Here is a 13,220-nt window from a genome sequence, read left to right as displayed (position 1 = left end):
CGTCTTCGTCTGGTATCCAGTCCTGACGATCACGTGGACTGCTTACTTTCTCCACACCAGACTTCTTGACCATCATCTGCATGGCTCGACCATTTCTCCCAACGAGCTTCCTCACCAGAACATGAGGCACCCGGATGACCTCTTCACCCATACTGTGAGCTTTCCTCATCAACTCCAGTTGTCTAACGGCTTGTTCAGTCTTCAACCGGAGAAACCGCTTCGTGCAAATACATCGCCAGTGCATGTCACTTAGGATAGCCACCCTCTTCACTGTGACTTCGGTCGTGGACAGGACCACCAGCTGTTTAGCTTCTGAGGTCAAGTACACCTTACAGGCTCCCACGGCCTTCTTAAACTCCTCATGCACGGACTCACTGGTGCATTCTTCCCTCAAATCCTCGGGTACATCTACGAGGCACTTGTACCAAGACGTTTCGGTCTCACCAGTGGTTTCCATACGATCAACCAGCTCAGGGTTCAGGGACAACTGACTTTCAGCTTCTTCCCCCTTTACGCTTCCCCTGAGCTGACTCACAGCTACAAATTCACCAATTTTCGTCTTGACCACTTCTATCTCATATTTATCTGTGGTTAACACTCTCTTAGCTCTCCTCAGGTCCACCCTCTCTTGGTATAAGGGAGTGAGTGCAACGTGTTCGCCCTTTTCCTTCTCCAAGAAGGCCTCGTTCACTGAGTGATACTTTGTCAGGTGACTTTTGAGCCCGGGAACTTCTTCCTCTAGCTCCGCAACTCGCCTCTCAGCGGCTCGTCTCTGAAGCTCCTCTTGCTTCCAATGGGTTTGTAGCGACTCCTTGAGCTCCTTGATCTCGGCTCCTACATCCACCGAATCATCCGAGCTCACATCACTCGAGGAGGTATCTGCTTTATACCTCCCATCTCCAGTGTCCAACTCCTGGCCCTGGTCTGTGGCTTCTCCAATAGACTCCATCACCTTTTTCCGCTCAGCTTCCATCTTGCTGACTGTTTCCTTAAGGCACGTCACCGCCCTCTGGAGAGTATCACAGAACATCTGTAGCTCCTTCACCTGAGCTTCCAGACCTAGGGTCTTCCTGCGGAGATCACCATTTTCATCACGGGTGTCCTGCAGGGTGGTCTCAACCACTTGGCGCACGTGCTCTGCACCTGCCTTATCCTCCTCTAGTTTTACTTTAACCTTGAGGAGATCCTCATAATCTCTCCTACGTTGTTGCAGTTCCTTACCGAACTTTTCATCGCACTCCTTCTTGGAGTCACACAGTTCCTGGTGGAACTGTTCGCGCAGTCGTTTTAGGTTTTGTTCATGCCCAGCAACTTCATGCTGCAGCGACTCTTTGAGGGCAGACAGCTCTAACTGTACCAGGGAGAAGCGATCTTTCACCTCGCATAACTCATCTTCACACACCGCTTTGTCAATCTCTAATTGAAAAACCTCCTCCTTGATTTTGCGGCGGTCCTCCTTAATTCCGTAGAACATTTCCTTCCACTGGTTAATTTCCGCGTGGCTTTGCTCCACGTCTCGCTGCCAGTTCCTCATAAGCTGGTGTATTTTCTGCTGTTCAGACTCAAGGATCAACTGATCTGAGGACACGTTCCCCAGGTTTTCACATAATTGCTGCACGTCACTCTGACCCTGCTGGCCGATAGGCTCCAGCTCTTGGTCATGACTGGCCGCCTCCTCTTTCAGGACTGTCAGATCCTTCTGACTCGGTACAGTACCGGGGGTTGCTACTGGCAATGTCATCTCCTCTTCTACCTCTAATGGAGGATCCACACTTGAAGCAAAGGCACACAGTACTACATTCTCTTTATTTTCATTTTCAGCCAAGTCTACAGGAGCAACCTTTTTGTGGCCCTTGCACCGTCTACGAGATGGGGACTTTCTCACCTCGTCTAGCCCCTCCTGACTGACCTCTCCTTCTACTTTCGTAGTGTCACTGTCAGCTACGGGGTCTGTGTCACTCCCCATGGTGTTGTGGACTAACAGGTCACCTCCCACTTTGACGTCACCCCCTTCTACTGGAGCTACCCCGTTATCAACGGTCACATTGTCATTTTTAGGAGGTACCAACCCACCACCAGTAATTTTTTTTGATTTTCTATCCTCCACGCTGTTTTGAACAACCGCCCCTTTTTTAGACTCCACCGCCTTTTTAACAACCACACCGACAGGGGAATTTTTACAAGAAAAATCAACAATAGTCTTAGGACTCAGTTCACAACAGCTCTTACCACCTCCCCAGGCACTCTGAGACAACAATGGCGTCCCCGGAGAGTTAATAGAATGGTCCACTGCCGCCATTCCATATGGTGCCCACAGCTCCTGTGGTTCCTGCACCATGTCCAGTTTCATGTCCAGTAGACGTTTCTCAAATACATGCTCTGGTTTTAACAGGCACTTTAATCGCTCTAATCGCTCAATAGCTTCAGACTCAGTTGCTGCTCCTTTCACAGCCATTTTTATCTGCTCCTGCATTTCCTCAGGACACTATTCACACACAGCTCTCCCCTGAAAAATTTCGTGGCCCCGCCGAGCCACAGCAAAACCGGATTTGAGTGCGACGACAACCTTCGCAACCCTGCCGAGTTGCAGCCAGATGCTTTAACCTTCGTGAGGCCCGCCGAGTCACAGCAAACCAGGTTTGAGTGCGACGACAATCTTCGCAACCCCGCCGAGTTGCAGCCAGATGCTTTTAAGCTTCGTGAGCCCCGCCGAGCCACAGCAAGATGCTTGTAACCACACTCGTCATCCTGTGCCGTTGCCCCTAGCAACCGGGCTGCAGTTACCTCAAGCAACCAGACTGCAGTTGCCCCTAGCAACCGGACTGCAGTTGCCCCTAGCAACCGGGTTGTCGTTGCCGCTAGCAACCGGGCTGCAGTTGCCCGCATCCTCCACCATATGTAAGGCAGCACTAGTCATCATAATGGGGGATACTCGCTGCACCGGATCAATTAATGCACACCAGCAATGTCTTTCCGGTATTTCACAATGCTGCAGTTTATTGCACTTCATAAACCACAGTTCACACATATAATGTCCACGAGCCCAAGTGGCAGACCGGCCCACTTGGCCCAGGTTACAGCCTTCAGCAAAGTAATACTTTAGCAATGTCCATACAAGTGTCCATATAACAAAGTGTATTACCTTTGACGGGTTTAGTTGCTGCTGCAGTCCTTTTAATCCGCCACCACTGTGGCTTTGCGGCTTCCCAGGTGGGGGTCTCTAGCCGTCGTCCCTCGAAGGCTACTGGTATGTCTTCACTCACATCCAGCCTGCACCTTTCAGGACTCTTCCGCAAGCCTCTGCCTTCCAAGGCCACTGGCATCTACACAAGATCCAGCCTCGACCTTTCAGGCTTCCAGGCTTCTCTGTATCACGGTGTCCCACACACATGGGGAACAGGCCTCACGCCCAACACACCGAACACACCGGTCTCCCATCAAGCAGGGTTTATATATCCATCCCGTGCACACACACACACACTGACAGGACCTTGCTGATGTCCCAGTCATGTGATCAGACAGACATTCTGTGCGCGCAGGACCTGTGCTATGTCACAGTCATGTGACCAGTTACCTGAGGGGGAACGTACATGGTTAGGTAAAACACATCCTGGACCATTACCGTAATGCCAGCAAGTCGCTGCATTACAATATATATATATACACATACACAGTGGGGGAAAAAAAGTATTCGATCCCTTGCTGTTTTTGTAAGTTTGCCCACTGACAAAGACATGAACAGTCTATAATTTTAAGGGTAGGTTAATTTTAACATTGAGAGATAGAATATCCCCCCCCAAAAAAAAATCAAGGAAATCACATTGTATAAATTAGATATTTCTCACTGCAAAATGCAAAAAAAATTAAGTATTTCATCCCCTACAAACTATTATGAGTTCTGGCTGCTACAGACCAGTTAGATGCTCCTAATCAACTCGTTACCTGCATTAAAGACAGCTGTCTTACATAGTCACCTGTATAAAAGACTCTTGTCCACAGACTCCATTAATCAGTCAGACTCTAACCTCTACAACATGGGCAAGACCAAAGAGCTTTCTAAGAATGTCAGGGACAAGATCATAGACCTGCACAAAGCTGGAATGGGCTACAAAACCATAAGTAAGACGCTGGGTGAGAAGGAGACAACAGTTGGTGCAATTGTAAGAAAATGAAAGAAATACAAAATGACTGTCAATCAACATCGATCTGGGGCACCATGCAAAATCTCACCTGGTGGGTTATCCTCGATCATGAGGAAGGTGAGAGATCAGCCTAAAACTACACGGGGGGAACTTGTTAATGATCTCCAGGCAGCTGGGACCACAGTCACCAAGGAAAACATTGGTAACACATTACGCCTTAAAGGTTTAAAATCCTGCAGTGCCCGCAAGGTCCCCCTGCTCAAGAAGGCACATGTGCAGGCCCATCTGAAGTTTGCCAATGAACACCTGGATAATTCTGTGAGTTATTGGGAGAAGGTGCTGTGGTCAGATGAGACAAAAATTGAGCTCTTTGGCATTAACTCAACTCGCCGTGTTTGGAGGAAGAAGAAGGAAGTACAACAATAAGAACATCGTTCCAACCATGAAGCATGGTGGGGTAAACATACTTTGGGGGTGCTTTTCTGCAAAGGGAACATGACGACTGCACGGTATTGAAGGGAAGATGGCTGGCGTCATGTAGCGCGAGATTTTGGCCAACAACCTCCTTCCCTCAGTAAGAGCATTGAAGATGGGTCGTGGCTAGGTCTTCCAGCAAGGCAATGACCCAAAACATACAACCAAAGCAACAAAGGAGTGGATCAAAAAGCAGCACAGTAAGGTCATGGAGTGGCCTAGCCAGTCTCCAGACCTTAATCCAATAGAAAACTTATAGAGGGAGTTAAAGCTCTGATTTGCCAAGCAACAACCTCAAAATCTTAATGATTTAGAGATGATCTTTTCAAGAGGAGTGGACCAAAATTCCTCCCGACATGTGCGCAAACCTCATCATCAACTACAAAAACCGTCTGACTACTGTGCTTGCCAACATGTGTTTTACCACCAAGTATTAAGTGTGGTTTTCCAGAGGGAATGAAATACTTATTTCTCACTGCAAAATGCAAAAAAAATTATCTAATTTATACAATGTGATTTTCTTGATTTTTTTTTGGATATTCTATCTCTCAATGTTAAAGTTAACCTACCCTTAAAATTATAGACTGTTCCTGTCTTTGTTAGTGGGCAAACTAACAAAGACAGCAAGGGATCAAATAATTATTTCCCCCACCGTGTATATAATTTTATATATATTGTAAGGCAGCACTAGTCATCATAATGGGGGATACTCGCTTCGCTGCGACAATCAATGCACACGTGCAATGTCTTTCCGTTTTCACAACGCTGCAGTTTATTACTTCATAAACCACAGTTCACCGGGTCCAACTCAGTGGCACGCCGACACACACATATATATATATATATATATATATATATATATATATATATAATGTTCATGAGCCAAGTGACACACAGGCCCACTTGCTCCAGGTACAGCCTTCAGCAAGGTAATCATATAGCAATGTCCATATTAATGTCCATATAACACAGTGTATTACCTTTGCCGGGTTTAGCTGCTGCAGTCCATTAGGCTTGCCACCACTGTGGCTTTGCGGCTTCCCAGGTAGGGGTCTCCAGCCGTCGTTCCCTCAAAGGCCACTGACATCCACACAGGATCCAGGCTCTGCCTTTCAGGACTCTTCCTCAATAATCCGCCACCACTGTGGCTTTGCGGCTTCCCAGGTGGGGGTCTCTAGCCGTCGTTCCCTCAAAGGCCACTGACATCCACACAGGATCCAGGCTCTGCCTTTCAGGACTCTTCATCAAAACCTCTGCCTTCCAAGGCCACTAGCATCCACACAGGATCCAGTCTCGACCTTTCAGGCACCAGGCTTCACTCGGCCTCACTAGGCCTCACACGGTCGGTGTCCCACACACACGGGAACAGGCCTTACGCCTCTCTCACAGAACACACCTATCTCCCATCAAGCAGGGTTTATATATGCATCCCGTGCACACACACACATACTGACAGGACCTTGCTGATGTCACAGTCATGTGATCAGACAGCTGAGGGGGAAGGTACATGGTCAGGTAAAACACATCCTGGACCATTACCGTAATGCCAGCAAGTCGCTGCATTACATATCCCCCCCCCTGTGGTCAAACTTGTGGGGTTGAACACATAATATACACAATCACTATAACCCCCAGCTCTGTTCAAACTTGTGGGGTTGAACACATAATATACACAATGACATTATAACCCCCAGTTCACATAGAGACCATGTACTTTACAATTGTGCTACTCAGCTCCTGGAACATTAGTCAACGACATTAGCCCATTCCTTAGGGACCTACCATTTGTCACTGTCACTGACTTCATCAGGTCACCTTTCCGGGTCGTAACCTTGTCAGAGCTCCCCCGCTCCCAGCGGTCAATTGTAACCTTGTCAGGTCTCCCCCGCTCCCAGCGGTCAGTCATAATCTTGTTAGACCTCCCCTGCTCCCAGCGGTCAGTCGTAGCCTTGTCAGGTCTCCCCCCTCCCAGCGGTCAGTCATACAGCGGTGTGACTCACATGCCCTGGTATCTAAGGTCCGGTTAGACTCCGTAATGTCCCGTCCTCTATTGGGTCATTTGTATGGGCTGCTCAAACCTGAGTTACTGGAGGTTTCACTACCTCTAAACCCACGCCCACTACTCTCAGGACATCTTGAAAGGTCCCTAACTCCAGCTATAGCTGTTCTGTTATTTAGGGGGCCCTTTCTCTGTCTGGTCTCATAATTTCTAGACGGCTGCCATCTTCTGCTACTCAGATGATGCTGTCTATCCACTCGCAGTCTAGCGAGATTCAACTGTTCTACCTCTCGCAGGTAGGTCACTCGGTACTCCAACAGCATGCGCATATATCCCCAGGCTTTCTTCTGTTCCTACAGCGGAGAATGATACCATGCCGTCTTCGTCTGGTATCCAGTCCTGACGATCACGTGGACTGCTTACTTTCCCCACACCAGACTTTTTGACCATCATCTGCATGGCTCGACCATTTCTCCCAACGAGCTTCCTCACCAGAACATGAGGCACCCGGATGACTTCTTCACACATACTGTGAGCTTTCCTCAACAACTCCAGTTGTCTAACGGCTTGTTCCGTCTTCAACCGGAGAAACCGCTTCGTGCGAATACATCGCCAGTGCATGTCACTTAGGATAGCCACCCTCTTCACTGTGACTTCGGTCGTGGACAGGACCACCAGCTGTTTAGCTTCTGAGGTCAAGTACACCTTACAGGCTCCCACGGCCTTCTTAAACTCTTCATGCACGTACTCACTTGGGCATTCTTCCCTCAAATCCTCGGGTACATCTACGAGGCACTTGTACCGAGACGTTTCGGTCTCACCAGTGGTTCCCAGACGATCAACCAGCTCAGGTTTCAGGGACCACTGCTTTCCAGCATCTTCACCCTGTATGCTTCCCCTGAGCTGACTCACAGTTACAACTTCACAACTTTTCGTCTTGACCACCTCCACTTCACCTTTATCTTCCAACACCCTACTCTTAGCTCTCCTCAGGACCACCTTCTCATGGTCTAAGGGAGTAAGTGCAACTTGTTTGCCTTTTCCCTTCTCCAAGGAGACCTCGTTCACCGCGTGACACTTTGCTAGGCAACCTTTGAGCTCTAAAACTTCTCCTTCCAGCTCAGTTACTCGCCTCTCAGCAGTCCATCTCTGAAGCTCTTCCTGCTTCAACTGCTCTTCCAGCAGCAGAGCTCTCTCAGACCTCTCCGTCTCCAATGCGCCCTCTCGGCTCTCAATAGCCAGTCTCTCACGCTTCTCTTGCGTCCACTGGGCTTGTAGCAACTCCTTGAGCCGCTTGATCTCGGCTCCGACATCCACCGAATCCTCCGAGCCCACATCACTCGAGGAGGTATCTGCTTCATACCTCCCATCACCAGCGGTCAACTCCTGGCCCTGGTCTGTGGCTTTTCCGATGGACTCCTCCATCTTCTCTCGCTCAGCTTCCATCTTGCTGACTGTTTCCTTACGGTACGTCTCCGCCTTCTGGAGAGTATCACAGGACATCTGTAGCTTCTTCACCTGAGCTTCCAGATCTAGGGTCTTTCCCCGGAGATCATCATTCTCCTCACGGGTGTCTAACAGAGTGGTCTCAACCACTTGGCGCACTTGCTCTGCACCCGCCTTATCCTCCTCTAGTTTTTCCTTCATCTTGAGGAGATCCTCATAATCTCTCTTACTCTGTTGCAGTTCCCTACTGCGTTGACCACACTCCTTCTTGGAGTCACACAGCTCCTGGTTGAGCTGTTTGCGCAGTCGTTCTAGGATTTGTTCGCGTCCAGAAACACCATCCTGCCGCGCCTCCTTCTCAAGCTTCAACTGCAAAACCTCTTCCTTGATTTTGCGGCGGTCCTCCTTAATTGCGTAGAACATTTCCTTCCACTGGTTAATTTCCTCGTTGCTTCCCTTCAGGTCTTGCTGTAAATTCCTCACAACCTGGTATAATTTCTGCCTTTCAGACTCCAGGTTCGGCTGGTCTGAGGACACGATCTCCAGGTTTCCACATTGTTGCTGCACGTCACTCTGACACTGCTGGCTGATAGGCTCCAGCTCTTGGTCACGACTGGCCGCCTCCTCTTTCAGGACTGTCAGATCCTTCTGACTCGGTACCGTACCGGAGGTTGCTACTGGCAACGTCACCTCCTCTTCTACCTCTAATGGAGGATCCACACTTGAAGCAAAGGCACACAGTACTACATTCTCTTTATTTTCATTTTCAGCCAAGTCTACAGGAGCAACCATTTTGTGGCCCTTGCGCCGTCGACAAGATGGGGACTCTCTCACCTCGTCTAACCCCTCCTGACTGAACTCTCTCTCTACTTTCATAGTGTCACCGTCAGCTGCGGGGTCTGTGTCACTCTCCATGGTGTTGTGGACTAACAGGTCACCTCCCTCTTTGAAGTCACCCCCTTCTACTGGAGCTACCCTGTTATCAAAGGTCACATTGTCATTTTTAGGAGGTACCAACCGACCACCAGTAATTTTTTTTGATTTTCTATCCTCCACGCTGTTTTGAACAACCGCCCCTTTTTTAACAACCACACCGGCAGGGGAATTTTTACCAGAAAAATCAACAATAGTCTTAGGACTCAGTTCACAACAGCTCTTACCACCTCCCCGGGCACTCTGGGACAACAAGGGCGCCCCCGGAGAGTTCAAAGAATGGTCCGCTGCCGCCCGTCTATATGGTGCCCACAGCTCCAGCGGTCCCAGCACCATGTCCAGCAGATGTTTCTCAAATTCCTGCTCCGGTTTTAACAGGCACTTTAATCGCTCTAATCGCTCAATAGCTTCAGACTCAGTTGCTGCTCCTTTCACAGCCATATTTATCTGCTCCTGCATTTCCTCAGGACACTATTCACACACCGCTCTCCCCGGAAAAATCTTCGTGGCCCCGCCAAGCCACAGCAAAACCGGATTTGAGTGCGACGACAACCTTCGCAACCCCGCCGAGTTGCAGCCAGATGCTTTAAACTTCGTGAGCCCCGCCGAGCCACAGCAAACCAGGTTTGAGTGCGACGCTAATCTTCGCAACCCCACCGAGTTGCAGCCAGATGCTTTAATCCACACTCGTCCTGTGCCGTTGCCCCTAGCAACCAGACTGCAGCTGCCCGGACTCTGGAACCATATGTAAGGCAGCACTAGTCATCATAATGGGGGATACTCGCTTCGCTGCGACAATCAATGCACACGTGAAATGTCTTTCCGTTTTTCACAACGCTGCAGTTTATTACTTCATAAACCACAGTTCACCGGGTCCAACTCAGTGGCACGCCGACACACACACACACACATATATATATATATATATAATGTTCATGAGCCAAGTGACACACAGGCCCACTTGCTCCAGGTACAGCCTTCAGCAAGGTAATCATATAGCAATGTCCATATTAATGTCCATATAACACAGTGTATTACCTTTGCCGGGTTTAGCTGTCTCAGTCCATTACTCCGCCACCACTGTGGCTTTGCGGCTTCCCAGGTAGGGGTCTCCAGCCGTCGTTCCCTCAAAGGCCACTGACATCCACACAGGATCCAGGCTCTGCCTTTCAGGACTCTTCCTCAATAATCCGCCACCACTGTGGCTTTGCGGCTTCCCAGGTGGGGGTCTCTAGCTGTCGTTCCCTCAAAGGCCACTGACATCCACACAGGATCCAGGCTCTGCCTTTCAGGACTCTTCATCAAAACCTCTTCCTTCCAAGGCCACTAGCATCCACACAGGATCCAGTCTCGACCTTTCAGGCACCAGGCTTCACTCGGCCTCACTAGGCCTCACACGGTCGGTGTCCCACACACACGGGAACAGGCCTTACGCCTCTCTCACAGAACACACCTGTCTCCCATCAAGCAGGGTTTATATATGCATCCCGTGCACACACACACACATACTGACAGGACCTTGCTGATGTCACAGTCATGTGATCAGACAGCTGAGGGGGAAGGTACATGGTCAGGTAAAACACATCCTGGACCATTACCGTAATGCCAGCAAGTCGCTGCATTACAATATGTATATATATATATATATATATATATATATATATATATATATATATATATATATATATATATATGCCTGCCTGCCTGCCTGCCTAACTCCTGCCTAGCACTGATTATATGCAGCTGGATTAGTCCTCAGTAGGACTGTTAGTTTAGATGGATATATACAGTACAGACCAAAAGTTTGGACACATCTTCTCATTTAAAGATTTTTCTGTATTTTCATGACTATGAAAATTGTACATTCACACTGAAGGCATCAAAACTATGAATTAACACATGTGGAATTATAGCCTCTCACCTAGCCAAATCAGATCTCATACTTTGCACTGACGAGGGCCAACAGCCCGAAACACCGAGTCTGCAAATTGAGATTCTGATTTGGATTTTATCCTAAGTCATAGCCCTACTGAATAGACTGTTAGAATTTGTATTATGGCAAGAAAAAAAGCAGCTAAGTAAAGAAAAACGAGTGGCCATCATTACTTTAAGAAATGAAGGTCTGTCGGTCTGAAAAATTGGGAAAACTTTGAAAGTGTCCCCAAGTGCAGTTGCAAAAACCATCAAGCGCTACAAAGAAACTGGCTCACATGAGGACCGCCCCAGGAAAGGAAGACCAAGAGTCACCTCTGCTTCTGAGGATAAGTTCATCTGAGTCACCAGCCTCAGAAATCACAGGTTAACAGCAGCTCAGATTAGAGACCAGGTCAATGCCACACAGAGTTCTAGCAGCAGACATCTCTTCAACAACTGTTAAGAGGAGACTTTGTGCAGCAGGCCTTCATGGTAAAATAGCTGCTAGGAAACCACTGCTAAGGACAGGCAACAAGCATAAGAGACTTGTTTGGGCTAAAGAACACAAGGAATGGATATTAGACCAGTGGAAATCTGTGCTTTGGTCTGATGAGTCCATACTTGAGATCTTTGGTTCCAACCACCGTGTCTTTGAGCGATGCAGAAAAGGTGAACTGATGGACTCTACATGCCTGGTTTCCACCGTGAAGCATGGAGGAGGAGGTGTGATGGTGTGGTGGTGCTTTGCTGGTGACACTGTTGGGGATTTATTCAAAATTGAAGGGATACTGAACCAGCATGGCTACCACAGCATCTTGCAGCGGCATGCTATTCCATCTGGCTTGCGTTTAGCTGGACCATTATTTATTTTTCAACAGGACAATGACCCCAAACACACCTCCAGGCTGTGTAAGGGCTATTTGACCAAGAAGGAGAGTGATGGGGTGCTACGCCAGATGACCTGGCCTCCATAGTCACCAGACCTGAACCCAATCGAGATGGTTTGGGGTGAGCTGGACCGCGGAGTGAAGGCAAAAGGGCCAACAAGTGCTAAGCATCTCTGGGAACTCCTTCAAGATTGTTGGAAGACCATTTCCGGTGACTACCTCTTGAAGCTCATCAAGAGAATGCCAAGAGTGTGCAAAGCAGTCATCAAAGCAAAAGGTGGCTACTTTGAAGAACCTAGATTATAAGACATATTTTCAGTTGTTTCACACTTTTTTTGTTAAGTATATAATTCCACATGTGTTAATTCATAGTTTTGATGCCTTCAGTGTGAATGTACAATTTTCATAGTCATGAAAATGCAGAAAAATCTTTATATGAGAATGTGTGTCCAAACTTTTGGTCTGTACTGTATCTACCTCCTTCTAGGTTGTGCCTGGATATGTACACCCACTATATACTGTGTATGTCTGCACCACTTCAGTGCAGTAAGGCGACATTACTGACCACGGAGCAGCCGTGCTCTTTAGAGCTGATGTATTTTTATTTTTGGGAATTGTTTCAGCTGCCTGAAGACCATTGCTCGCCCTCTACCATGGGCATGCTGCAGATCCTCGCTAAGTTGCCATCTTACTCCCTGGCATCAGGATGGTTAATAACAGTACAACCCATGTGCAGACAGATTTGTCTAACTCCTTATCGGACTCCAGCAACGCATCGGCTGTTATCCCAGCAGAGAGTACCGCGATTCAGGACTATCTCCGACCATGCCGGTGCTGGTCATAATTCACCGGTACCAGAGGAGGACAACTTTGGGACATTGTCCAAGACATACTCCTCAAGAACTGTGTTTAAGAAATTGTCTCCAGAGGTCCAGGACTTGAGATATGAAAAGGATGAGGACATTACTGGGGGCACACAACCCGCTCATAATAGGTCCAGGGGAAGAAGAAACACGCCGTACTGGTACTTCCTCCAGTGTAAGGCCAAAATAAAGGAGGGCAAGGTAAGAATGTCTATATTGTTATTCTACTGGGGATCCACAGGGGAGGGATCGTACATCACAATGCTAGTTTACAATGAGGCATACCAGAAAATATATGTCCTTCTATGATATATCCTCATATAATTTCCGATTGTGGCAAATATTATGCAAATTCGCTGATCGTAACCTTATCGGTACGATGGTAGCGTCACCACTAGCACCTAAGAAGCACAGTGAAGCCTGGTAAGTGTCCAGACGGAGGATATAGCCATTTATGAGAAGCATTATTTTTTAGGATCATAGCCATGACTGTTACAGCATTTGCATAAGTCGCCCTTGTGCCATGTTGTTTTCCTTTTTTCAAGCAATGTCTGTAATCACA

This window comes from Phyllobates terribilis, unplaced genomic scaffold (genome assembly GCF_046119375.1).
Source record: "Phyllobates terribilis strain yellow unplaced genomic scaffold, ASM4611937v1 Scaffold_62__1_contigs__length_8034531, whole genome shotgun sequence".
Lineage (NCBI taxonomy): Eukaryota > Metazoa > Chordata > Amphibia > Anura > Dendrobatidae > Phyllobates > Phyllobates terribilis.
Note: the sequence above shows the minus strand (reverse complement) of the source record.